The following is a 22750-nucleotide window of genomic DNA, read 5'->3' as shown; positions in this document are numbered from 1 at the left end:
TGTCCACAACCCCAAATTAGAATCCAACTTGTGAAATATTTTATTATCTGACTTTGTTCAAGTCATCAGTTCTTGATCCAAGCAGAAGCTTGGTGCAAAATTAAATGTTAATGAGTGCATGTGACGGGATTCTCTGTGACCCCTCCATGGTCCAACTGCATAAATGCCAACAGCATCGCCCCTGTCAGAGGCATGGCTGGATGATGAACAATTTGCTGTGAAACTGAAGTTAAATTCTGCTTGCATTGGTACACTTCATCAGAGCTTGTGTAGATTTAGTGTAAGGATGTTCTTTTGGAACAGTCTTGGGAAGTCTGTTCATTTAAGTTAGTGAAAATTGACCGTATCTTTACATAAGCCTCCCTGTCTCATTGTTCTCCTACAGCTCCTTCCAGTCACCTTCCACTTTCTCCTCATTGTACTCATCAGTGTTTTGTAAGTTCATGTTCATTGGTGTCAATATTAAAATTAATTCTTATTGTGTTTTTGGTTTTTATCAGATTGGTATGTCCATAAAATGTTTCTTTACATTCTGCAACATCCAATTTCTTTGCTTTACTACACACACTGTGCGTGCATTCTTCGGATATATTTAGACCTTCTTCATAAAGTCATGTGTCCGTTTATGTGTTACATTGTGCATTTCATGCCATCCATTTCACACGGGCTAATAGCCGATATAGGAGACCCGTGAAGGTCTTCATGTAGAGTGGAGCGTGGAATTGACATTTCCTCCTTATTACTTCACAAATCATCGAGTGTGTGCATGGGTGTGTGCGTATTTGTGCGTTAGTGCTGCTCACAGTGCATAAATTAATTACAAGTCACACCCTATACAAAATTGGGCCCTGTGTTTCATGTACAGTAAATGTCTGATATCCACTTTAGTTTTTTCAGTAATGTAGTACATGCATCTTTAAGAGCCACCCATATTGGAAGGTTACCCATGGTTCAATATCTCGCACATGAAATATTGTTAATCTAATGTAAAACTTAGCTCTTGTTTTATAGAAATTCAAACAAACACACATCTAAAGAGCCTTGCAAAAGTATTCATGTCCCTTGAATTTTGTCACTTTTTTACTACAACAAAATTCTGAAGGACATAAAGGATATACTCTGTATGTGCTACAGACGTTTTAGGCCAACAAAAAGTACCTTGGATAAATTAAAATTAGCAAATATTTGCTTGCCTTGTGTTGGTCTTTTAAAGCACAAATAATCAATTTAAAGGTAGTTGTTGTAACATGATAAAATGTGAAAAAGTTAGAGAGGTATAAATTATCTTGCGAACCACCTTAAACAGAAATGTCTTCCAAATCTTAATTTCATATTTCTGTATTGATACTTTACAAGACGATGAAAGGTGACAGCAAGCGACAATCTTGGGATCTGTGCAATATCACGTCTTTGTTCGCGCTCATATAAAATTCGTGCTACATATTTTTCTTTCCCTTTGTGCTCATAGAATATTTTGTGTGCATGTCTGTGTCTTTTGTGTGACAGGGCCAAACTGTTTCTAAGTCTAAGTGACAACTGTGCCTTGAATGTCAAGCAAAAATGATGCAGGGACAGAACCTCAGGGTCACTAAGCCATCTGCTATTTTCCCTCATGTTTATGTATAGATATATGTGTGTGTGGGTGTGTGTGTGTGTGGATTGGTGTGAGGCACAGTGTCATTCTAGCTTACAGTAAAAGCACAAAACAGAGAAGAAGTTCAAATATCAAAGTAGCTATTTTACTTAAATGTCTTTATGAATTACTATATGAGCACAAGGAGCTGTTCAGAATAAAGACCAGAGAAATGCCCAATAGAATAAGATGTTCATTAACAAGTTAAAGGCTAAAATAAATTAATAAATGATATGCTTTAAGGTGAATAAGGACTTCACCTACCTTTAATAAACCCAACTACGATTGATTTTAACAGCTTTAACAAAATACATTTAGCACTCTCCTTATCTGCCTCTATTAACTCTCATCTCTATCCATCTCCCCTGGAGCCCTTGCTCTCCAGTCAAACCTTTAACTTAGATCTCAATCATCGCTGTTAAATCAGCTTGGCAAACATCAAGACATTGTAGACATTCTCAAATCAATCTGACTCCATCGGTCAGGTTAAGAAGCAGTTGGAAGGAATGATCAGTAACAATGCTCAACTTCAGGGGGAATTTAGAAATCTGTATAATTTAACTATGTAGTCGGCATCTATTCAGTCCTAACGTGAGTAAGGGGTAGAGGCATCGACGACATGTCTGGTGCGGGTAACCTGAGGGAAGATTTGAATGATTAGTTTTTTTGTGGCACTTCTTCTTTGCCGATGTAAGTTTTCTCAGTACCATTAAGACCTAAAAACACGGAACATTGTTCATAGCATATTGAATGTTTAATAGTTTTTCATAGCCAACCCAAGTTACTGTTGCACATTGGATGGATAAATACAAGATGAAACAAATACCCAGTAAGATTTTTTTTGTCTTTTCATTAATGAACCAAAGGTTCAATAAATGCAAAAAACTGTTTAATACTATTTAAATAGCTAAATAGTATTAAGCTATTTAATGTAGCTTCATACAGTTCAGTTTTCATTCACTCCACAATGTACAATCTTGTACAACCTTGGGCATATTTGATAGCAAATATATGTCCAGCAAATACAATTCAAATTGCTATGTACTGATGAAATTGCACTAAAACTGGAGAAAGAAGACAAGGAAAAGGAATCGCTTTTTGCATTTTGTCATTGGGCGTAGATGTGTCATACATTATGGCCACAGAAAGAGACCTGCAAGGATTCGGTTATTGCACTTGTGTTCAAAGAAATGCTTATTAATAACTCTAAACTTGCTTTATCCTTCTTTATTTCAATGCATCAGGATTCAAAAGCATAATTGTTGGTGGTAGCAAATTGGATAAAAATGTAATCATTTACAAAGTTAGTGTAAGTTTTTGAAAGTTGACCATAAAAATGACCTAGGTAGCATAACTTTAACTGCTTTGTGATAAGCTCAGGAAAAGATGTTAAATTGGAAGGGAAGTACTGTTGTTCATTCATGGTTTTCACCAACGAAACATGTGCTGTCATCACCCCTTTGTATAAATGCCTGTATAAAGCCTGACATTACTGACAGTGGGACTTCCTCATAATCAATTGTTTATTAAATAATTAAGAACTTCAATGGGAAAGGTTAAGTTCTTGGTAAGACCAGAGGAAACTGATGAACATATGTTACTAGTACTTGATTGATAAAAGATTTCGCATTGTACAATTTTGCAGTCTGGTCATCAGTCTGGTGTCATGACAGGAAAACCTGTTGAGACCGCCCAGGTGTGAGGTTATTTCTCATCCTAATTGGAGGACTTGTACATAGTTTTGCCTAATAATACTATCATTATAGAAAAGGGATTTCCAGACATTCTTAATGTTCATGATCTAGGAGCAATTTGGCAAAGAACAAAATTTTTCTACAACAATGGAGCTTCAAGTCATAAAACAAAAGTGACAACTTCACATCCTAATCCTGTCATGGATGCTCCTCTTAAACTGAGTCAACAACAAAACTGAGCAATTCCAAGGCACTGATAAACGAATAGGTCCCAAACCTAAAGTCAGCTTTAGGTTTGGGAGCAGCTGCTCCTTACTGCAGTAAACTTGAGTTATGAATGAAGAGCCCTCTTATCTGCTGAAATACATACAGTAGTGCTCTGCAGTCCTGGAGTTAATTTTTGGTGGACAAAAGCACAAGAACCAGTGTGTGTGGTTTTAAAACTTGATCATTCTTGTTACTACCAACAACCGAATATCCATTTAATTAAGTTTGAAAGGCAGTCCGTGTAAATGTCGGTTCCTGATCTGATAAGCACATCTTGGTGTCCTATTCTCAAATGGAAGCAGTACTGTGTGTGTCCTTTGCATCTGTGTTTGTGTACATAATCAGCATGTGAAAATAAATGATGCTGACAATTTTATTTCTTCACCCTTACTGTGTAATCTCTTATCACAGCATAATGGCAATTTGAATGGGATTCTTAAATGCTTGTGTGCACACTTGTGTGTGTGTGTGTGGGTGTGTGTGTGTGTGTATTTGATAACGTGCTAAATGGGAAAGAAGACGTTAAATTGCCTTGCCGTTTGAGCGCAGCCATTTAGGCTGCTTATGATTATCATAGCGGTGGCGCTTCTCATAAAGTGATCTCCAACATGGCACAGTAAGGCTGCTGTCTTTCTGATGCTCTTGATAGCAATACGCAGAGGGTAATTGGTAGCAAATATATACTATACAAAACTGAAACTATAGATGCTGCAGGTTTGAAATTACAGCTGTCCAATTCCAAGATTCCTAAATATTTACTAGCTAAAAATTATATCATTTTTCCAGAGCTCCCACGTCATACCTTTAAAGAGCAGGAGTAAGAAGTAGGTAACAAGTGAAGATGAACACAAGAAGGTAGGACACAAAAACAAAAAAGAAAAGGACAGAGAAAGGACATAAAGAAGGAGAGAAAAACAGTGCAAAGAAAAGTGGAAGGAAGACCATGGTGGAGAAATAAAAAAACAGAATGAAAGGGAGGAAGGAAGACATAGTGGAGGGAGGAAAAATGAAAGGGATGAAGGAAAGATACTAGTAGCAAATAGAAATAATGGAATCATGACACAAAGATGAAGGACAGACAGAAAGAAATACACAAGAAGAGAAAAAAAAAGAGGATTCAGGAAATAAATGAAGGATTCAAGGACACAAAATTACAACAATAGGATTAATGTCAAAAACTCCCATAGTCTTGTTTTTTTCAATGTTTTCCAGTCATTTCAGACTTGCTTTTAAGACCTGAAATTCAGTCTGATTTATGTAATTGTCATGACACACTGAACATTATGCTATTCCAAAAAAAAACAACAAATACAGACGGATTAACATAACAAATGGTGAGCCTTATTACTGCTGCAATTAGTAATGTAAATTAATCATAAACACTTTTTGAGTCATTAACTACGTGCCTTAATGGCTTCATTAGCAAATATTTCAATTTCAAGACCATCAACGAAAAGTAAATCTGCCTCACTGCTGCTGTTCAGCTGCAGCTTCACAGCTGAGTCAACAACCATGAAGAATGAAATTCCCAACCTGCTGAAAACACCTGTGTCCTTCATTAGATGTGTCAAAGAGCATTTGAAATGTCAAGTGTGCAGATAACTGGTAAAAGAATTGAACAGTTTAACTCAGTAAGTCAATTTGACACATGCCATTCAGAATTAAGTAACTAATCATTGTTTTCACTTATGTTTTATTACATGCTGGCAGCTTTCAGGGTTTTCAGCTTATGAATTTCAAGAAGTTATTATTTTCTCTTTGGTGGCAGTAAGTGGAAAGTAGATCAAGCTAACTTCTCTGTTTAGATGGAAGTTTTAATTATTTAAAAGAACAACCACCAAAAATCCTGTACACATGCATTGCATTAGGACAGAGACTGAGACGCTGCTATTAATTTCATGCTCAAATTTTTTTGAAATACTGTTGGTCATCTGCTGGCACTCTTCACTACAACTCTAAACCAACTCAAACACATACAGGAGTAAACATTGAATAAAATTCAAAACTGTAATTAATTTTACTAGTAGTAATGCAACACTCATAATATAATCATTACATATTCATTGCCACAGAGTGTATGTTGAGCAAGTTACTTTTATAAAGTAACTAGTATGAGTTATGGTTACTATTTTTTTTTAAGTAATTGATTTAGTAACTGATTCACTATATTGTAAAACTAATTACTGGGGAGAGTAACTATTGCATTACTTATAAATATGGAAAACCATTGTGGATCCCCTCTTTCTAGAACTTTAAAATAAATGTTCAAATATTAATTATAAATTGTATCAATAAATTGACTCTTAAAAGAAATTCCAAACAGGAAACACTAATATTGTGGCAGCAATGTATCAGTAAAATTAAGCTTGGACTGCTTGAACAGCGTCGCCACAAGTGCTTTGTTCTTTAAGCTTGTGTTAACCTCAGCTTGGTTATAGAACAGAGGTTAGAGGTCAACATATATCATCACTGTTGATGACTAGTTTTGCTGAAGCATTTAATGTTGATAATAAATTAATTTTCACATTTAGACTTGTGCCTTTTATCTCCAAGATAAAAATTACAATTGTATTTTTTAGGTAATATGAATCTGGTAAAATATTTATATTTGTAGATTTTTATTCAATTATTAAAAAAATTAAAATACTTAACGGTCATGAGGACACTGGTGTCCTCATGGACCCATTGACTAACATGTAAGTCAATGGTGGGGGTGATGGTTAAAAGTTTTTTTTTATTTTTTATTAAAACGCTGAAAATCTTGGTACAGCTCATTGAACTGTTGCTCTTGTTGACCCCTGTGGTCCAGCTATTCTCAGTTTTTTTTGTCAACACCTTCTCAGTATAGGAAGAGCAGCAGGAGTCTCTTCATAACCATTATGTCATATTCGTTTAAAGATAAACTAATGTAGAACTTCTGTTTTTTATTATGCTTTTGTTAATTGTGATAACAAGGAAGTTGAGATACATAAGAAGAAGGAAAAAAGAAAGAAGCGATAATCGACTTGCACTCTACTTCTCTCAGAGATGCTCCACCTGATGTCTGGAACGAAGCAAAGGGAAATATGGAAAAGAGAATCAAACAAAGGTTGACAGAGCGGAGTATCAGATTCCTTTGCATGAAAAGGCTAGAAGGGGTGTGTGAGTCTGTGTGTGCGTGTGGCCTTGCACATGTTTGCATCCATTCTTGAGCTGCTGGGTCTTTACAAAAACAGTATCTCTCTGTCTTGGTCTCTGTTTGTGCGCTTGTTAGTATTTTCAGATATTTTCCTTTATGAGTTTGTGTGGGTGTAAGGAATCACTGTGGTCAGCAGAGTCAAATGAACACAGAGAATACTTTCAAATATAAGGATTTCTCTCTTGTGGTCAAATTTGAACTGGGTTGTGCATGCTTTCTTTTTTAAGTACCCTCTATTAAGTGTGTGTCGGTGTCTTCCTCTGAGTTATTTTTAACCATGCATCATGTCAACAGAAATTTTCCCCAACTAGGTCATAAGTGATGATCTAACCATGGCAATAATGTGTGATCTGGTCAGCTTTTCAAACATGCCCATCTCTCATATGATCCATCCTTTCCCCAAAGTGATCACTCCATCTCAGGGTCATATCACAGCAGCGCTTGGAGTCTACATGCTCAGGGTTCTTTTGTGTATCCTGCAGCATTTTCTGAGGGAACATGCCCCATTCAGGGCTCATGGGAGTTATAATCCCTTCGGTGAGCCCCAGGTTAGTGACTTTGACAGTGATAGTGCATCATATCTAAAGAAGCTACAATTGACCTCACTTGGTACTTCTGGACCACTGTAATCTTTTTATAGCTGGTTCCTAATATTATCATTTCTTTTTTGTATCCATTTTGAAACTCAGTCACAATTTATAACATTTTTAAGCTCCTACTTTAGTGTCACTTCTTTAACGGGGTACAGGATGGATTCAGGTGGCTATATGTATTGATTGGATAGTTTGAAATGAAATGAAATGAAATGAAATTTATTCGAACATGATACAAATATAAAAATAAAATAGTGCACAGTAACAAGAAGTGCATAAAAAATAAGAGGAAATACAGATTTTTTGTTTCAGTTAACATATCATGCTCAAAATGGGGTAGGAAGAAGTGAGAACTTATAAACTCCTACCCCCTAAACACTTGAAACTTTAGAGTCCTACTGTCATTAAAAAAATCAAAATCAAAATCGCAGTCAGAAGTAACAGTTACTAATATTTACCCATACATTTTCCCATTTTATGCTGGTTTGTCTTTCTAAACCCTTAGTTCAATCAATCAATGTTATTTATAGGTTTATTCAACCTATGTTTACTCTCATTTTTGGCAATGAAGTTTATGAATATGAAGTTTATGCAATATTATCATAGTCTGTTTGCAGAAATAAATCCACAACTATATGACCACAGCAGTGATGTGGCACCATGTGATACTGTAATAGCAACCAAAACATTTTGTTTTTATGGGGACATTTATTCTAGTTATTATAAACTCCCACTGTTTTTTCTCCACTAACACAATTCCAAAATGTTTTATCACTTTAGCTAAAAGATCTGCTGCTAAAATAAGAGCCATCATGGTTGTATATATATATATATATATATATATATATATTTTACCTCAACACTATAAGAAATAATAGACTTTATTTTGTTTTTGGTACTCCAGCCTTTTTTTATTTATCATACTGTAATGCTTACTTTGTGCCCATCTGGCCACCTGAAGCAAAGAAGCTCATTTGCATTCTCATTAGTACGTGAATATTTCTTGTAGGTGTTGCTATTTTGATGTCAAACTTGAAGGTCCTGCTCTAGAAATGGACAGTTCGTTGATCTGTTTCTTGCCTCTTATCTTTTACTTCCTAGTGGGTTTAGTTCACCGCCGATTGTGAATTGCTTATGAGAGCCAAGTCCTCCATTTCTCAGTTCACACACATATTCAAAAGCTGGCTATCTATTGGAAATGTAACCATCCGTTACAGTAGGGTGCCATTTGTGAGCTACAGAGATTTAAAATGGTGTTTGGTAGCAGAGAACAACTTTATTTGGATGCACTTTGACATACAGCATCCAAGAGACATGGAGGAACTGTCTTTATTCGTTATATCACTCAGAAACAGCAACAGTTCTCTGACTATTATCTTGCTTTGCTCATTCTATCAAGTGGCAGGGTTGCAATAAAATGACTCAGTAACTGACAATAATGCACTTTATTGTGATGCGGCTAAACGAATACCTCTGCAACCAAATGCTTTTCACCTAATTAATAGACTCCACCTGTGTGTAATTTAATTTCAGTACAATGCAGCTTGTCTGTGAAGGAACCAGTGGACTGACAGAACAATAGCAAACAAACAGCTTAATGATGACCACAGTGGTCTGGGAGACAATTCGGTAGAAGATTAGCGTAGTGCTAGCTTTTACAAGATATCGCAAACTTTTACTCCAAAATGCATGCATAGAAAGAGTGTTGCACAAGTCCAATTCTTGGACATGACTGCACACTCAGAGTGAAAGACCAGTCAAGGAAACTCTGAATCTTCCAAGAGGTCATGAGTGATGCTAGGAAGCTGCATTGATCCACAGTTCATGTAAGAATGTCTGTAGACATACTGACTATTAGTTTGATACTCTGTATATATGCTATTAGTTCTAGAATCGTGGCCATAAGAAATATATTGATCAAAGCGTGCAATAAACCATGACGGGGGCAACACACTTAACATCTTCAGATCAAACAAGACCACAGTTTAACAAATACTTCTGGCCAACACAGAAAATTTAATGTGGTGGAAAATTAATACCCTGTGCTTATGACCCTGTGCAAACCATCCCCAGTATGAAACATGATGATGGTGGAATGATACTGAAGAGAAGCGTATCTTGAGAAGGACGAAATAAACTAAACAAAAGACCAGGATGGCCCAGTCAAAGTCAAAGAAAGGCCGTTGTAGAAAGTGTTGATACTGCACAACTAAGCACAGGAGTGTGCCACAGGTGACTCCCAAGGGAAAAAAAGAAGTTGTTTGTGGTTATAATATGACAGAAAATTAATTTAAAAATTCTCAAAGGATGTGAATGCTTTTACAAGGCACTGGACATGTTTGCCTGGATTGGCTAAGACAGATTATTGAATTTTTGCATGGTTCCATCAGTGTTTGGACAATTTATCTTCTGGGATGAGCTCCAAAATGTTGACGTTGGAAGGTCACCTTGTCAAATTGAAGGTCACCTCGTCCAAATCTTTAATTATGTCCACAGATTTCATTTCAGAACTCTGGCTTGGGAAATTTCTAAATATTAATTACTGTGTAGTAGTCATGTATTATATTCTGAATCCAAAGAGAGTGTTACTGTCTTCTAAAAAAGTGTTGGTTATTTAGAGTTTGTGATGTGAAACATCATCTCAAAGAAACACTTCTGGACAGTATTTGCTATGACTGACTGGTCACTGCTGTTACACCCTACAGATCCCCCATCAGTTACAGTACCAGCAACAGATATTAAACATCTTCCCCTCTGACTCTCTGGCTTGATTCGCCTCTCCCAGACTCTTTGAGTATTTTTCTGATGTTCCTTCTCTACAGCAACTAGCCAACAGCTTGTGCAACACACTCCAGTGAGTTTGCAAGACATCTAATCTATATTTTAGAACCGAAATAGAACGCAACATTGAGGCGTGAGATAGGAACAGACAGTACACACTGGAGTAACACGAAGGACTATGTTCCACATAGAAGCATCAGCGTTGGGGCAAAAATATTTAAAGAGAACATCTCAAATGCCTCAGTCATTAAGGATGTCACCATGAAGCACAATTCTCTTTTGATTTTATGAAGAAAGACAGCACATGTGGAACACATGAACTTTAACATGAACATTTTAAACGGGTTGTAAACATAGATTTGAGGTGTTTGTGAAAAAAACATAGCAATGGAACAAGCAAATTAAGGAAGAAACAAAGGAAGTCCCTAAGAACACTACAGTTGTAGTTTTACAATTTTCTTTGTATGTGTGAATCATTATTAGCAATGCTGCAAAACAAAACCTGAAGCTACATATTTCAACTTGTGATATGGATATTGAAGGTATAGTAGTTGAGCTTTAATGACTCCAAATGATGACACACAATCAACATGAACATAGGGATCAGTCTAGGACCCTAAACTTTGTAGTATTTTGATCAAAATAATACAGTGATACCCTGCAGTAATCCCACCTATGATGGGAGTAGCTAAGCTTCTGCTTCAACAAATGATGCCATGTCTCACTAGGTGTAAGTCTGAGGGATGGTAAGATGGTGAAGATATACAACAAGATTAAGCTGGACAGGAGATTCTCCTTCCAGACAGAGACTGTTTTTCTAAGTGGAATACCTAATAGGTCAGTGGAGATTTGCTAAAATGTTGGTTTTCCTCAAAGTTGTACTTAGTGCTGGGGTAAAATGTTTATAAGTACAATAAAGCTGAAGTTCTAACGAGAAAAAATGCGAAGAAATCAAGCACAGTTAATGCTGCTGCATTCTTTCCCACATTTGGGAATATAAATGGTTCAATAGCCATTAAACTGCACAATTGGTTGATTATAAATGTGCAGCATTTTATTTTTCCCCTTATTTTGTAGGTGGAAAAAAAGAAAAGCTTAGGTGAAACATTCCAAAAGTGACTCATATCCAAACTAAAAAGCAGCATCAGCATCCACTGCAGTTTCTAAACACTGTCAGTACGCATCAATAGTGGAGCGCAGCCTCGAATATCAACTAGAGAAATAGTCGCCCAAAGGAAGAGAAGAACAAGTGACGTTTGGTAGAAGTAAAAATAGAAAGGTATTTTTGAAGTAAATATTATTTATTCATATCTATAGTTCTTTCATAAATTAAATCAAAATTTAAAAAGTTTGCTCAGTTTGTCTACTATTATAACTTGCTTGATGATTTGAAACATGTTGAATAGCTATTTACGATATAGAAGGTGAATGTTGTGATGTAAGCAATAGTTTCTTTTCCTTGTCCTCTAATTTTTCTTTAAGTTTTCTGTTGTGCTGCAGCCAACCAATATATTTTGTTAAAACTGGACTAAAACCCAACGAGAACCCCAGTTTACCATTTTCTTCTCTGTTTTCTCACTATCTGAAACATAATTTATCTTGCTTAAGCTATTGACTGACTGAAAAAAGTAAAGTGATACCTGAATAAAACATGAGGGTCATTTGGCCTGAATTAATCTTCCATGGCAGAGTTTACAGAGATTTAGAAAAGTCAAGATCAACAGTTTAAGGAGGGTGTTCTTTGGCTGCCCTTCAAATCTTTAAAAGTCCACCTAAAATAACTTGTTTGTGCCAAATACTGAAGTGTTGTTTCCACATAGGCTTTCTAATTGAATTAACTGATTTAATTAGCACAGGGAAAGAGTGTAATTAAGTATGAGATAAACTAGATCTACCAGATCTAAACTTGATGTTAAATAAATGAAGATAATATATTTGCTGTTACAGAGTGCATGGTTGGTTGTTTCTTCTTCTGTAGTGGCTATATGGGTCAGAGTTACCTCAGCAAGTTGCAGAAAGTTATATTGGATATAATCTCCTCGTTTAGCATCATATTGGAATGGCCAAGATCTTTCTTTTTTTTTAGTCAGGTAACAGATGTGAGTATTAGGTTCCCACATCTGTTCTGTGGTAACATGTGGCAGAGAGCTACTTCTAAGTGTCTGTTGGTTCTATTTCCTTTCAAAAGCAGAAAGTACTGTGATGGTGTGTCTGCACCTTTAAAAAAATACTTACAAAGGCTCAGAAACAGTCTATGTTCATCAAAGTAGGTCATTACAGCTAAATTTGCCTGAATTTGGCACAGTTTAGGAGAAAAAAAAAAAAAGCATCCATAATCTGCACCAGCTGCACATTGTCACACTTGAAACTTGCAGATGCAGCAGTACTATTAGACAAATTAGGTAAAAGAAAGTTTTGTTGGCAGAATGCTATAATTTTATGCATCACAACATGGTAAAAAATATTTGGCTCATATCAGGTCATCAAGTTATTTAAATCTAATACTCACATACTTAAAAATACAAAAGTTCTGAAAAAATCTTCTTTCTTTCTTGCCCTAAAGAGAAGTTATCAGAATCCTCTGGATTTTCAAAGTAAAAGCCTTATAATATGCAATACCATCACATGTTTTCCAACTCTATTTTCTACATTATATCAGCTATTGAAAATGTTATTCTTGAGCCTTGACAACAAACATGTTAACATTGAAACTTTTTACGTGAATCTTGCAAGTTAAAAAAGAAATTGTAAAAATAAACCGTTTGCAGCTCATGATACAGCAAATGATTTAAATGCACTGTTAAAATACTTAAATCACAAAAATTCAGCTGTTTGTTTATAAAGTTAAGCTATGGATGTTTAAATAATTATTCAACATAAATAAATACTTGGATATCTTGATTCATTAACATTTTTACTTTAAAATTACCTGCTCACACCTAAATAAAACGTGCTTTTACTTCTTTTTGTAAGTTGTATTGCTGTGTTAATCCATTTTGGCTGTCAGGTAGACTTGGCTTTTGATTGTGAGATGAGATCTACAGTGGGATCCCCTTTCCAATTCATCAGGTTGTGCTTTCATGTTACTGTGCATAAGTGTGAAAAGCAGGAGCAGAAGTGAGGACTAACAGGTGGTAACGTCAGACATTTTATCACCTCTTACTTTCTGTCACTGACAGTGTGAGTTTGCCTCCTGGGAGCATCGTGTGTATTAAATACTGACTTGTTTCTTTAAAAAGTGTCCTCACAGGTGTTTTGAGGTGTTTACGAGGACAATTTCAGTTCTTCTGATCAGGACTTCACCCATTTTGTCTTTGCCATAAGGCTACAAGACTCTCCAAGGACATAAATGGAAATTGGGAGTAAACTTCAAACAGATGTGCAGCATATCAGAAAGTTCACCACAGTAAGGGCAGGTCTGACAGCAAAATAAATGATGCAGACAAGCCCCAGCAAAAGTATATCATTTAATAGGAAGATAAAGACAAACAGGACAAAAAAGAGGCACTAATGGATCCAGAAAATGAAAATAAAGGTGTTTTTTAATTATGTAAAATTGTCCCCAATCTTCCTGAAAAGTGAGCATTTTCCTCTTCATCTCACTGACTTTCAGTTTTCAACCACACACCAGTAAAAATGGAAATGTTACAGAATGGAGCAATAAAAATATCATAAACTAAAATGTAACCATTAGGGATAAATTAAAAGCAATCTTGTTCGGTTTTTGGCGGATCTCAACGTTGTTCGTGTGTGACAGTCATAAGGCGAGGATGCCTGCAGGCAACTTTAAATTATCTACCTGCCCTAATGGATCTTATAATTTCTTTTACAACCAGGATTTGTGCTCAGCAAATTTGTGATATCTAGATGTCAGCTAAACATGAGCCTTAGGTTTAAGACTTTCAGCTGCTCTCACCACACATTTAGAAAGCGCTTTTTAGCCTAATTCAGACTGAAAATATATTTGAAGAACTAATCACGGTGAAAATAACATTTTGGGTTCACTGCTGGCAAAACTAATTGCTCAATTCTTTGAATTTAATGACTAAATATGTAATTTAAAGAACTGTTTGCAGGGCTATTTTGTGTTAAAAAGTCATTATATATATATATATATATATATATATATATATATATATATATATATACTGTATATATATCATAGAGAATTCACTCCATTTTCCTCACTTGCCAGTATTGTTTTACTTGTTTTCTGTGCTGGGGAATTTGGGAATTAATTTTTTACACTGTCAAAGTTTGGAATTATGTTTAGCATAAAAAATATAGATGAAGTCCTCATGTCCCTATTTTTAATTACAATTTAAAAATAAAAGCAAAAGAAAAGTCACTTAATAATATGACAGAAAATCTCTAGAAAAAACAAAATCTTATTTTGTGTTTATATTATATTCTGTCTTTCTTTTTCTCTACCTCCAAGCAAAGTTTCTACTGATGTTTTTTTTTTGGTTTCTTCCCACGGTTTTCTGTCTCATCCTTTCATCTGTGTTGTTCTTCCTCCTCCTCCTCCTTCCCTATGGTCAGCCAGAGACATTTAACAAAGTTTTCTTGAAACTTGAGAAGTTAAGCTGATTGGTCAGAGCACTGCAGGACTGGATGTGCACACTCAGAGCTCTTCTGTGTTATGCTTCGGTTCCTCCAAAACTAAAATTGCAGCTGGGGGGCACGAAGCTGAGACTCACTATAGTATTATAAAGATCAAATAAAACAAATAAAAAAAACTATTGCAGCCTTAAAATATGTCCAAAATGTCTTGTTACTGAACAGATGCGCAGCTTGTGCTCATAAATCCCTATTGCATGAGTGAGAAATAGAGTTTAATACCCATTTTTCCATTTGCACCAACGTTGCCTGAAGTACATAAACAGCAAATGTGTGCAATATCATTGTAGAATGTAAGTTAAAGCTACATAAAGAGACATGTATAAAGCGCATGGCAAGAAAGAACACTGCATGTTCCACTCCACAAAAACCTATCATCTCCACTTTTCTGTTCTCTGCTTTATTTTCTCCTACTGTTTCTGATTAAATGTTTTCTGACACTGCCACTGGCTGTCAGTTCCTCAAGCCATCTGCAATGCATACAAACAAGGAGCAAGACCATTAACAACAATAGAGAAGCACATCTCTACACACAAATCATAATCATCCATCCATCCATTTTCTGTTCACCCTTGTCCCTAATGGGGTCGGGAGGGTTGCTGGTGCCCATCTCCAGCTACGTTCCGGGCGAGAGGCGGGGTACACCCTGGACAGGTCGCCAGTCTGTCGCAGGGCAACACAGAGACATACAGGACAAACAACCATGCACACACACACTCACACCTAGGGAGAATTTAGAGAAACCAATTGACCTGACAGTCATGTTTTTGGACTGTGGGAGGAAGCCGGAGTACCCGGAGAGAACCCACGCATGCACAGGGAGAACATGCAAACTCCATGCAGAAAGACCCCGGCCGGGAATCGAACCCAGGACCTTCTTGCTGCAAGGCAACAGTGCTACCAACTGCGCCACTGTGCAGCCCCCAATCATAATCAAAAAGGACAAAACCCTGCAACTTGGGGGCAGAACTTCTCACCGACTGTGTCTTCTTCACAAACCTTTTCAGTTTGGTTTGGACATCAGAGTGTTTTTATAAAAAAACGAAGCCACTTGACCAAAACTTTACAGATTTGGACCTCATGGAATTTTATGGCATTGAAGAGTTAGTTCTTAAACATGTTGCTACAAATCGCTTTTATGCTTGAAAAGACGCAACAGTTAGATCCCGTCTATATGACGCTGGACACAGAATTACTCAGAGGTGTCATATCATGCTACTCTCTGCTGTCCCCTTGGTAGCATCACTTCCTGCTTTCACTGTGTTTTCTGTTTTTCCTCAGGCTTTTTAGGGTTTTATAGCTCAATATCTCCACTAAAATAAATGTGTGTGTGGGAAATATTTGGCTGTCTGACTCAACCTTCTTGTGTGTCCAAAGAGGGATTCTGCTGACTTCAGCGTTATGACTTTAATCACTGTGTGTCGGCGTGTGTGTGTGTGAATATGCCAACAGTAGAAATTGTGCTGCTTCATGCAGTGTATCCATGTCTGCACGTCTCAGCTTGCTTGTCAGTTTCTACGGACTCAGAACGTAGCATGTTGTTGGCTAATAGTTTTTGTCAGTGTGACTGAAATGAATGCAAGTTAACAGACTTGATTAGAGAAGCGAGCTGTGTCTCCACTTCATTCCCGCTCAGATTAAAAATTGTGCTTCCTGCAATGGATATCGTGCTGCTTAATCCACCGCTTCAAATTGTCAAAAGTCAGAATGTCTGCAGGCGAAATGGGCATATGAACTTGTATTAATGGATGGAGATGGATGGAGATGGATGGAAAAAGAGCACATTTTCAGGATTAGGGTGATATTAGGCAATTCAAGGCCAGAGCTCGTGTCATGTTCAATAGATTACAAAAAGAGGAAAGGAAAGCAAGAAAAAGTAAGAAAGAAAGAAAATTATACAGTAACCCAACAAATCAGGCAAAATACACTTTAATATTTGCTTTGAAATTAAATCTCAATTACAGTTTTTTTCAGGATTTTATTAATATTTGCTTTTTCATCCTGGATGTCTCGAGTCTTATTTTCTAGTGTACTCACTTGCTTTACTTAATTTAGCCCCGTTATGTCTTGCATATACAGCTGGAGAGGAGTAGTTTAACCTTAACGACTTGTTTTAGGAGAACACGTACTGAAAGAACCAAAGTCTGTGTCTGTAAATTATGAACATCTGTTGATGTTCATAATTTACATATAACCAAATCTTTGGTTATATGACAGAACAGTTTTACAGACAATGCCTTCTACTGACAAAATTCAATTCAGTTTTATTAGGTTTCATTATTTAGGTCCTGGTATTACACCATGGGTACTGTTTTATTCATGCTAATATACCATCTTACTTAGCTTCAGTCAAAACAATTTAAAAGGTTTGGTCTTGTTTTGATGATCTCTACCTTCTTCTATTTCTGAAACATTAGGGCTGTAAACACCTTTACTCTATAAGGGTATGCAATTTGAACCTTTTCATCATCTCTTGTCCCTAAGGGACAGCTGTTCTTGTAACCACAATAGTTCATACAACTTTTTAGTACATATTAAGCAACAAAGGTACAACACATATCTCCCTGTAAGTACATATTTTTTATGCTAGACAGTAAAATCAAAATTAAAATCATTCTTGAACTTTGTAATTCATCAGACTAACAAAATTGTAAGAATCGTTGCACAATCTAACACTGTGGGGCACACAGTCTCCCAGCACTGTGTGCCCCTTGTTATTGTCTGATCTTCTTACACTCATCAGGATAAACAGAGTTGGCACCTGACTAGTCGTACAATGCAACATACATTACTCACTGAAACCCTATGTCTTTTGCACATGCACGCACGCCCACATGCACACCAGAAACACACAAATGTGTAACTCTGATGTCATGCCTCAGAGCGCTTTCTGACATCTTACTTATGCATCTACTCTTTTTTTAACAATTGTACAGGACATTTTTGTGCATGTGCTTTGCATGCATTTCCAATGTCACTGTCTGTAATTGGTTTTACATTATAATATTATCATTTTAGAGTGAGCATTATAAGATTTTAAATTATTAGTAAATATGAGTCAGATTCACATTTGTGCCAGACTTTCCCAGCAATTCGAGGTCTGACTGGCATCCTCCCCCACCATCGGCGCCAACTAACCACCAGTTAGCGGTCACTTGACAGCTCCGCCCCTCTCTCCAGTCCAAGACACGCGGCCTCAAATCAGATGTGGCCTAAGGTGATCTGGTGCCAAGACCACATTTGGACACCGTTATGCTTGAGCATAGTAGTTGTCATAGATGATCCATGATGGGCACCAAGGCTGGGGTGCAACAAGTAGTTAAAAAAAATCTATTTTTATAATTAGATTTGGTAATTATAGATTAGTATTAATCAGTTCAAATTGATTTTTTAAAATTTATTTTAGGTCTGCTATTTTAAATGCAAGGTGTGTTGTATCATCACACGCTGAAAAAAACAGATAAAATGAAAAAAAAAAGAAACAGTTTGAAATATTTGCAACTGTTCATTTTTTTTTACATTAGTTCTAGCAGCCTTGTATTACCTCCACTGTATAGAAACCATTTGCAATTTTACTCCACCGGAGTTCCGATGCTAGTACGACACTGAAGTTCAACACTTAAACCTGTCACATGTGAGTAATGTCTTCAACTGAATGAGGCCCAATGAGGCTTTCACACAACTGTCGTTCCTTTTTATACTCGAGCAAAAGTACAACAGAGTTGTGCTCAAGCCAGAAGTGCCCTGCCCAAAATCGCTGCTTCTGCACATGTGCCAGGATGTTCAAAACTTTGTGGGTAAATCTGGCGATCACACAGCTCACAGAGCAGACATCAACACAGCTGTACAGTCAGAGGGGGAGAGTGGGTGCATGTTCACTATGCATATATAACATCCACAATTTTTTTTTTATGTAACATTAATGTAACAATATATTTTACAACAGAAAACAATTAGATTAATGTGATAACATGGCTAGAACATGATTTAAACTCAACCAGTTTAAATACTGACTTGTAGTATGTAGGTAAGTATTTCAAAGGTCACTGTTGCTGAAGCATGTACCAGCTTGTCACTTTTTGTGATGTTCCTAATAGGTATCGTGCGCACTGCTTCATTCACATCTACAAATGGTTTTCAGAAGTTACTTTAACTTAGAAATTAGCAGAGTTTGTTGGTTTAGTCATGATCGGCTCTCCTTGTATTCAGCTCATTTGGGCGGTTTTGTTTTTTGCCGATTATCAGTTTAGAATGATGATATAATCCCCTTTGCAGTAGCATTTTATGCTTTTAATGTGTTTTCAACTAACTTAGATGACAGCAAGTGGGGTTGCTAATGACCTGTCACCATTATAAATACATTTATTTTATGTAGGGAGTATAAAATAATACTCTGGGACTCTGTAACCTCCACTCTGTTCAGCTACACACCTTGAAAAAAATCCATGAAATATTTCAGAGGTATTTCTTTGGCTTCCTTCAGTGTTGGTGTAACTCCATGCCACACGAAACAATTTGTCCATTTTGTTTATAGCTTTCTAATGAGAAGACCTCCATATGGTAAGAACACCCGGACATTACTTCAGCCAGACTGGGTTTATATAACACAATGAGAAACACCTGATGCAAATTAACGTCAGGTGCACGTACATTGGTGTGTACATGCTCCTCTGCACACCTATATGTGCACGAGCAGACATACGTGTGCAAACAAAAAAGTCAAAACCACTTTGTAATTTACAGTTGTAGGAAGTGTCCTTGACACAAAAAGTCTTGGAGCTATTTTGAGTGTCCCACTTAGGCAGTGAGGCAGATAAAATCCATACATCCCTCCTTCATAGTAAACCCTTGTGATTTTGCATTTTTATTAAACACATAAAATATATATATATATATATATATATATATATATATTTTGCACTTCCAAACGACCCAAGTGTCTATCTCTGTTCAGCAGAACCTGATTTTGGTGCTCAAACCTGAGTAAGTGCTTATTTGGAGACTAAATCACATCAGCTTTTTACTGCCCACACAGAAAAGCTGCGGCGGCAAAACTTGGGCAGGAAAATCCCTCCCACTAAAGTCAGACTCTGCCTGGTGTTACTTCTTGTAAATAAGCAGGAAATGCAGCAACTGTGATGTCACCAACTGGAGTCACCCATTGCTTTTTGAACTGCCACAATTTGCAAAGAAAAAAAAATAGCAGTTTGGAAATGCACACAAAGACTGAAGACAGCCATTTTGGAGACCTGTCCTTTGGTCTGATGGGGCTAAAATTGAAGTACAATCTAATTCTTTTCATTAGACATAGACAAGGAAAAAATAATTCCTTTCATGAATAAAAAATATTAAAATTATAAAGGGACCTTAAAATCTCTATGTGGGTTTAGAACTTCCAAGCAACTCTATTCACATACATTTTTAAAAGTTTAAACTTTTTCTGAACTCACGGTAACCTTTAAATAACAAGGGCAAGCAAGACTAAGGCGGGGGCGAGGAGGAAGCAAACAGAGGAGATAAAAAAGGGGGTAAAACGAAGCAGGCAGAGATTTTATTCCTTACTCCATTCCTCAGAGTAAAGCAGGAAGGCAACTGACTTGGACAACCACCAGGTCGTGAGGAGAGTAGGGAGGTGGTTGCAGGATTCAGAAAGGTGACAAGGAAAAAAGGCTGATAGAAAAAGGGGATGAAAGTAGCTCCCAGAACAACAAGGATATTCAAGGAGACCGCAAGCACATGGAAATGACGAGAGGGGAAACGGAGCAGCTGAATGTGGGCGAACTCTATGAAGGATGGGAAGGTGAAGGACACAAAGAAGCAGCCAAACAAACAAGCACACATGAAGGCACAGAAAGTGAAAGAAAAAAGGATATAGACAAATAAATAGTAGTTAAAGGTAAACAAGCAATGACTGTGTGTGGATGGAAAAACCCAAATGCCAAACAGAAACTTCGTCCCCGGGCCTTTTTTTTTCTTTTTCTTTTTGGATCTCTGTGTGTGTGATTGACAAAACACCTGCGCAGCCTTGTGGTGTTGGACGTCACCGTTGCATCTCTCTCTCTCTGTGTCTCCATCTATCCATGTGTGTGCCTCATTGTATGTGTGTGATGGCCTAGAACAGAACAGTAATATGCCTTCTCTTCAGCTTGGTTGATCTCATTGTGTCAAACTCAAGCCTTTGACTAATCACTCTCCAATAAGAGGACTCAGCGAGCACACTTACACGGCCCCATACATGTGTATCAACACAGTGACATAAGAAGTCCCTTTTTTTTTCTCCACAGTCCAACCCCCAGCTCTCAAACTCTTGTCGTTTCTGTCATCCTATCAAGACATCCCCTCTGACGTGCCTCTGTGTTTGCTTCCTGTCTTTTGATTTCTTTTTGGACTTTTCGCTCTAAGCAGTTGATGTCTTTGCAATCTACTCTCTTGAATGGGTTCATATTCAGTCTAGAAAATATTGGGATAAGTATTTTTCCAATATTGGAAACCCTGTTAATTATTTAATTTCATTTTTGTAAGTAGTTATTAGGACCAAAGTTAAAGTGGTCTTTTTGTTGTTTTAAATTAAAAGTCTTGAGTTTCATATTTAATGGAACCTCTCAAATATGTGCGATGGAGCAGGTGCATGTCTGTGAAACTATGCGAGTGCGTGTCTGTCTTGTGGATGACTGCATTTTCCTTTCCGTCTAGCAACCTTGCACTGCGATCAAGATGCAAGTACTTTAATTTAGAGACTATGTGTATGCAGGGGTGCACAAGTATAAATGCGTGCGCATGCACAGTGTACAGGTTGGATTGAAATGACAGATCATGACTGTTGAAGTGAATTGCAGTGTGGCTAAGAAGCTCAGCCAAGTTGTAGCACAGACACAAACACACATGCTTGAAGGAAGATTGATATAATATGAAATTAAGGTAATTTCATAGCTTTGTCATTTTTTATACATTTCAGCATGCTTTAGTAGACATAATAAATCTACTTGTTGACATTCAAACCTTCATCTACTATCCTGTCTGTTGCTGCTGGATAATTTAAGGAAAATGTCTAAATTATCCAAAATGTCCATGCATGTGATCTTCCAAATTTTATACAACACATAAATAGAATATTCCACTACAATCTAATAACACTAAAGACTTTAGGTCTGTCATAGTTGAGTTCCAATGAGCTGTTGAGCTTCACAATCAAATCTATTGTCTAGCCGTACATTGCGTCATCTCTCAGCAGGAAAGTCACGAGTGCTGCTGCTGCTGCTGCTGCTGGCCTTGTTAAGCTGAGCTGCACTTCTTGCTGCAGTATACTGGGGGCAGTGTGAACTATACATTCTGTGCTGCTATGAAAGTAGAGCAGCAGCAGAAACAGCATCAGAGCCACAGCTGAACATTCTCAAGGTTTTTAGTGTGCGGGTGTTTGCATCTGTGCTTTGCAGTTTAGGAATGTTCAGCAGGGTTCAGTGTGGGGAGAAAAACTGGAGGAAACATAATTGGAGGAAAATTGGAGCTTAATTTTTTCTTCTGATTTTGTGATTGTACAAATCATATCTATGTCACAGTTTTACTGGCGCTTGACGTGACAGGACAAAACATCTTTGACTGGACGTTTTTATGAAGAACTACCCATGTATGACTGTGCTCATCAAGTATAATCTGAAAACTCTTTGTACTTGTGTAACAAATGTTCACATTATCAGATATGTTAGATGCCGTAAGGTTAAATTTGATTGTAATTTAAAGATTCATCAACGCTTTCTGGCAATCTGTTTTTTCTGCTTAGCAAAAGGAAGTGGTGATGTCAAACTACAAATTGATGTGGGGGAAAAAAAAAACAGTGTTGTTGTTCTTGTATGTGTGATTTTGGGACACAGTATTGGACATTATCTGTGGCAAAATGTACATTCTCATCATCCCCTATTAGATGAATGTCTGCGGGTCTTTGAGTGTGTGGTGTGTTATCGGAACATGGGACTTGGATGCCACATCA

This window comes from Xiphophorus couchianus, chromosome 16 (genome assembly GCF_001444195.1).
Source record: "Xiphophorus couchianus chromosome 16, X_couchianus-1.0, whole genome shotgun sequence".
Taxonomy (NCBI): domain Eukaryota; kingdom Metazoa; phylum Chordata; class Actinopteri; order Cyprinodontiformes; family Poeciliidae; genus Xiphophorus; species Xiphophorus couchianus.
Note: the sequence above shows the minus strand (reverse complement) of the source record.